Genomic DNA, 6,312 nt, shown 5'->3' with positions numbered 1-6,312 from the left:
CCACCTCCAAACCGCTCCATTGTCTGTTTGGCGAAGGGAAGGATTATGTGTTGGTGTTTAAAAGCAAGGGAACCAAGCCCCCTTTTCTCTAGAATGCATCAATGGCTGCCATACAACAGGATCCTGCTTTTTTTTCCTGCTCTGAGGAGCCCTGAGCTTCAGCGCATCAGGTCGCTCCAGTCACCTGGAGCCTGTGCCCCTCAGCAGGACACGCTTTCATCTTTTGTTGTGAAGCTGGCCTGGGCGGCGTTTCGCCATGCAGCTGGTTCAGGCGGCCGGTTCCCAATCCTCCCCTCCGTCCCACATGGTCACACCAGCTCCCCAAGTTTAACCTGCATACGTCTCAAAGAAGTACAGATGCCATGTTTAGGGTAAACAGCAACCTTAAATGCCTTTAAGTTCTTCTGAAATTGACAAAAAGCCTTAAAATGACTTAAGATGTTGTTTTTGTGGGGGGGGGGGGGGGGGGGAGTGGTTGGGGGTAGGTTATCTTTGCAACTGCTTTCAAAGAATAATTTGTTCATGCCATCTATGTACTGCCAAGAAGTCCCCAAACACACTCCAACTGTTACGTAGTACTCACCCGCCACCTTCCTGGGGGCAGGCGGCGTCGGGTGCAGAGTGTTGGACTCTTTTTATTGGATAAGTGGAGTGCCTTTGTGCTTTTGAACTGAAGATAGCCTGTCGGGCTCTTAATCACTGCTTCTCCGAGGTAACCAGCGCTCTGAGACTGAGGATAAAGAAGCCACGGGCTATTCAAGGAGCTGTTGATCTAGACCTCATTGTGCACACCACTATGGCTTGGGCAAGCAAGGTAAACAAATGGCAAACAAAAGCCGGTGCTCCACTGCAAAGCAGGCTCCATGGGGGGTTCGTATCCTGACACTGGGCTTCCAGACCCCCATGACAATTGTGCCTGTGCCTCACCTATGCACAGTGTGGTCCACACCCTAGCAGTCACCTGCCAGACTGCCAGTATGCCACAGAGCTTGGCACAATTAGTACCCCGTTCATGTAATAATGGCTCCCAATGGAACAGGATCTTCATAATATCCATGATGTAAGATCAAAAAGACCAAAATATATTTTGAAATCTTTATACCAGTACCAGGATTTTGGTTTTATTTTAAATATACAAATGTATGTCAACATAACAGATACACACAGTGAAATGTATAATCATTAATTAACCTAGAATTTTACCTGACCACCACAGATCCTGAAATTTTGTTGTTTGTGCATTAAAATAATTGCAAAGAATTCGCACCATAATTTCTTGCATTTGTTACCTTATGAAATAAACAGGTAGAGGCAAAACTGATGACTATCGTCACAGCTTGACTGGGCCAAGATGACTGTACTGCTGGAGTGAAGATATAAAAAGTTAGACTAGCATAATTTCTTTAGTGAATGATTAACCAAGGCGAAGGAGGATGGTATCAAATAGTGCCCTCTGGTGTGCAAGTACTAAATGCTTTAAGGAAAGTTATTGCAGGCACCAGGATTATGCATTACACCGACAAAAGTACAGAACAGCATCAAAAGTATCAAAAATGCTACAGAAAAAAAGATACTAATACTGGTCTGAATGTATCCCATCAGCTCTATAAATTCAAGTCTATAAATACAAAAAAACCAGGCAGCAGACTGTCAAAAATTAACCAGGCAGCAGACTGTCTTTCTGTCTTTCATGTCCTAAGTTTAGCCAAAGGAGTACTCAAAAAGACAGGCAGGGGAAAAAGAGGCGAAACATCGGTGTTATGGTGCGGATGCCATCTTTTATACCCATGAAAGCCCTCCCCAGATGGCAGGGAAAAATTTTGCAAAAAGGCATTCACCTTTTTACAAAGAAATCTAATTGAGAACAAACTGTCATTGAATTAGAAGGGAGCATGACGATAGGCCGAGGTGGGCCGCCCTCCAGTTCCTGTGGGTACGGCAGGGGGCGGGGGGAGGGGGGGTGCTCTGGGCCCCTGACTCTGTAAGCCTCTGCCCTCTCCAGGGCTGCTGAGTGACGTGAGAGGCTGCCACAGATAACATGCGAATCAAAACTTCACAATACCCTTTCACTGCCTTTGGGACACAGTTCACACTCAATAGACTGTTAAGTTTGAGACAGACAGGGAGCAAATTTGAAGGGTTTTTTTTTTCTCCAACACTGAAGCCTTATGATTGTTTTGTGCTGTTTGACTTTATGAAGTTGAGTGAAATAGTTTTGAATACATTTGCAAAGTCAGACTGTAAAGTCAGGCTGAACGGGAGCGAGCAGGGCCCAGGGGAGCCATGCCGGATAGATGTGTGGTGTTTGGCCTTTCGCATGATGCTTTTAATAGCAATACATAGTTTAGCTTGCCCATTTGCAATATATTGTAGAATGACCGATTTCATAAAAATGTTTTAGAATATGTCGTTGAAGTCTAGAACCAATTTCCAAAATATTTTCAGTACTACTACAAGCATTCAGAACATGTAAGAAAAGAGAGAAAAAGAGAAAAAAAACTGTGGATAAATACACACATGAATTGGCATGAATGCTTATTGAATCATCCACAATGCAGGCAAGGGTGGGTGTCAGTGGCCTTACTTACCTCACTGCTTTATTTTGGACCCAAGACAAAAGCTTAAAAATAGAATGAAACCAAGATTGAGCGAACAAAAGTCGCAGCTTAAAATTATGAAAATGAGCCCAAAAAGAAGGAGCTCTGTCCCCTTCCAATGGACCATCAATCATTCCTCAGTGCTCAGTCACCAGCCCAAAGCAATCTAAAGGTATTTAAATGCTTGAGACATCACTCAGAATGCCCACTCTGTTCAGCTGTCACTTTAAGAGGGATTGCTGCATCAGTCTTTTTTTTTACTTTATGTCCCTAAATGAGTTTAATCAAACCTGATGATTGGTTTCTCTACATTTAAAATACAACAAAATATAGATTTGTATATGGTCTGTAACAGTATTCTTATATGCATTTCATTTTATATATGTGTGTGTGTGTGTGTGTGTGTGTGTGTGTGTGTGTGTGTGTGTGTGTGCGTGCGTGCGTGCGTGTGTGTGTGTGTGTGTGTGTGTGTATATATTTATAGTTCATTCATATCTGTGAGATACAGTTGTGTTGGATTAAAGAAAAGTTTATGAGTGGCCTATGCTGGAAGTAAAGTGGATCAATAGTTTAACGTGTTCTCCCTAAACATGGAGCTAGCCAGGCCCTGTGGGAGGGGAAGACGCCTCTGGCCAAGTGTCGCACAGCTCTTTGAAGAGATTCATGCTTGTGTACTTTATTTTTGTTTTGTATAAACAACGGCGCTACTCACTACCTTCAGTCGTGCTGCGCTCTGATTATTCCTCCCTAAAAGTTCTCCCATCTGTCCTCCGATTCTGTGACAGGGAGTGGCGACGCAGAGTAAACTGGTAGGGGGCCTTCATTTCGCACCATTCCTTGATTGTGCCCCTACAAACTAAAGCACTCTTCTATAGCTTTTTGATAGGCTTTCAATCCCAGCCCCACTGACATGGTTTTCTTTAGGAGGACTAGGAGCTGTGGCTTTTTTTGGTGTTGGGGCGGGGGGCTTACCGCAGAGCTTTAAGGGAGTGCTGAGGTGATTTTTTTTAGGCTCAGTAGGGTGGGGTGGGGTGGAGGGTTGGTGGTGGAAAGTAAAAACTGCAGCAGATGGGCCTGATTGTGCTCTCTACGCAAATTAAGGAGCGAGACATCTGCAGGCGCAACATACTGGTGGTCTGAAGCAATTAAGGCTGGGGAATGGGGCAGGGGGGCGTGTGTGGGGGGACAAGGGGAGAGGACTGCAGGACAGAGGAAAAGACAGTCCTGCCTGCCGGTGCATAGAGATGGAGTCCGGCTCACATTACAATGAGGCCGGCTACAATAGAGCGAGCCAGCCAGGAGGAGATGTGGCCGCGGCGGGTGGGGTTTGGGTGGGTGTGGGGAGGGTGGGGGTTGAAGATTAATGTACGAAGAAGCCAGCAACAACACTCAGCACAGCCAAAATACAAGGAGGGGTCTTTGGAACCCGAGCAAGGGCCGAGGTCCGAGTTCCAAAGTGTGTCCTTTTCTCCCACCTTCCCCATTTGAACACCGAGGTCATTTTCAGAGGTGACGGCCTAGACGCTCACTGTTGTGGATTTAATGTGGAGTGTTACTCCCTGTTTTCTTTCTGGTTTTGTCCCGTGTGCTGCCCGTCCCCCTCAGCTCCGGCGTGGTGACGTGACAAAGCGGGGTCATCCTCAGGATTAGACCCTTTTAACGTAGCTTTTATTTATAGACTCGGTGCTGGGGGGGATATTTGGGACAGGCAAAGAATGCCTCCATGGTATTTACAGGCCTGGCTCTGCTGGGATATGTGTGCAACAATGCGCATCCAGTGCAGATTTGCATAACTCAGGCCCATCTAAACAGGACCAAGTTGTTTTAAATAATTGGGGCAACTAACAGGATGCAATTGTTGTCTAAGTGGGCAACTGTTTGAGCAACTGACTAGATTCAAATTATTCTCTCATTAACACGTGCAGAGGGAAGAAAGTCATGACAAATGTCCTTGCTTTATTTGACTAAAACTTCACCACGTTTAGATGCAAATTAATATGATTTAGTGATATCACGCCAGCCTTGTTCTTATGTAAATTTGCACAGAATATATTCTATCAATATATTTAGGAATTTTTGTATATTGGACACAAGATAAACATTATTGGCTGGGGACTATTTGGTCATATGAGGCACAGCCTCCAAATAATGTGCCTTTGTGTTATGATCGCATTTTTACTAAACCAATCAAACTCCTCAATTCTGGGTCAGATTAAGAGGATTAGGGGTTTGGTTCGTGGCCATCCAATTGAGTTTCTAATTGCCAAGCCAAAGGACAACTATAATGGAGGCTATCTGAGAGGTTCCCTTGTCTTTGAAGAAATGCTACTTGGACAAAAGTCCCAATTACTTTCAATTGTCATGGGGCTTGGAAAGAGGCAGTGCCTCTTCAAGATTGAAACGAGATCCTGTTTGGTGCTAATCCTGCGGTTTCATCACCTTTTCGTAGCTCCTGTCTCCCTTTGGGTTAAGGCATCCCAAGTGTGAGGCTTGCTCCCGACATACAGTCAAATGGGTGTGGAGTCCTCTTCGACTACCCACTAAAGGAGCCTGCTTTCAAAGGGACACCAGCGGATCCTTTTGAAGAGTGCGCAGGCAATTCAGACAGTGCTGAGGTTACTCATCCATGGATTCAATGAAGCCTTTCAGAGCAAGGGTGCTCATACACAGACAGACTTAACAAGTGTTTGTTCACAAGAGGGTGCCTGGCATGAGAACTCTAGGCTGTGTGTGTCGTCACTTGACAACTGCCTATCATCTCAACATGTGCCTTTGTTAAGGGTATCAGAGGCAGGACAGGAAGTGCTTGGGAAAATCTGATTTTAGTGATTTGAAAATGTGATTTGAAAATGTGATTTGTTCTGTCTTCTACTTTCACTGTAAGCCTCTGGGTTGATGACTACAATATGATGTACCTGTAGCGATGTGTCAAATCATCAACATCATAAATAGAGCACCAAGTTCACATGCTGTAAAACAAAGCCCACACAGACTCTGCATCTCTGAGCTTTCAAGTTTAAAAGTTCAGGACGGACCAGTGTAGATTTAGACTTACAGAAGACAAGCACTCACTAGGGAACACTTGGGCTCAGTGTTCTTCAGCAGCCAAGCAACTTGCCCGCTAGCTCATGATTTAGAGCTTTTTTCGCCTCTTGTTCTCATTGAGCGAGTACCACCCTGAGGATATTTTTCCTGCTGCCTTTGGCGGAGCTGATGGTTCTTATAATTGTTCACTGGCGTGAATCAGCCATCACAAAACACTGGATCGCATTGAGAACCCTGGCAGAGGGCAGCAAGGAGGTGATGAAGTGGCAGTGAGAATGAACTTAATCCCCTAAGCCCTTGTTGGGACTTGTCTTTGCTCTCTCCCTCCTTCCCCAGAAAAGACCCCAACCTCACAAAGCCACTCAAACAAGAGCCCCCAGTTAGAATCTGCTGCAACCTCCCAGAAAGAAAGGGGTGGGGGGCGGGTGGAAAAGGCCGCCATGCTGCCCGTGTAAAGGGAGGAATAAGGAGAGGATAACACTGGAAAAACTGACAAAAATCTGTAAGAGTTACAGCCATGGTGTAATACTGGAAGGCCAATGAAAGGCATGCATCGAGGGAGGTTTGTACTTGTATGGCCACAGGTCAAAAATCATGGTAGCAATTGAAATGTGCAAAAAAAGAACAATTTGATTTACTGAGCACAGCAAAGTTACAACCATATACTGAG

This window comes from Brachyhypopomus gauderio, chromosome 11 (assembly GCF_052324685.1).
Source record: "Brachyhypopomus gauderio isolate BG-103 chromosome 11, BGAUD_0.2, whole genome shotgun sequence".
Taxonomy (NCBI): Eukaryota; Metazoa; Chordata; class Actinopteri; order Gymnotiformes; family Hypopomidae; genus Brachyhypopomus; species Brachyhypopomus gauderio.
Note: the sequence above shows the minus strand (reverse complement) of the source record.